Raw genomic sequence first — 549 nt, 5'->3', positions numbered from 1 at the left:
AAGGAAAAAGGGAATTGAAAGGGAAATTTAAAAGGAGAGGAAAATGGAGGGAAGGGGAGGAGATGAGAGAGGAGGGGAAATGAGGGGAGAGGGAATGGAGAGGGAATGGGAAGGGAAGGAAAAAGGGAATGAAAAGGGAGATTGAGAGGAGAGGAGAGGAGAAGAAGGAAAGAGAAAAGAGAAAAGAGAAAAAAGAGAAGAGAGAAAAGAGAAGAGCTAAAAAGTATCATATTATTTATTAAAAAAAATAAATGCCAATATCATGGCTAAGATGTGAAAAGAGTATTTTTTTAATAAGTCCTCATTTTAATAGATGCTGTCTCTTCTCCATATCAGTTACAGAATCACAGAATCACCGAATGTTAGGGATTGGAAGGAACCTCAAAAGCTCGTCTAGTCCTCCTGCCTTAGCAGGAATGCCTTGATTAGGTCACACAGGAATGCGTCCAAGCAGGTTTTGAATGTCTCCAGAGAAGGAGACCTCACAACCTCTCTGGGCAGCCTGTTCCAGTGTTCTGTACCTCACCATGAAGAAGTTTTTTTCATATT

This window comes from Meleagris gallopavo, chromosome 1 (genome assembly GCF_000146605.3).
Source record: "Meleagris gallopavo isolate NT-WF06-2002-E0010 breed Aviagen turkey brand Nicholas breeding stock chromosome 1, Turkey_5.1, whole genome shotgun sequence".
Lineage (NCBI taxonomy): Eukaryota > Metazoa > Chordata > Aves > Galliformes > Phasianidae > Meleagris > Meleagris gallopavo.
The sequence above is the reverse complement of the archived record's forward strand: the minus strand, read 5'-3'. Positions refer to the sequence as shown.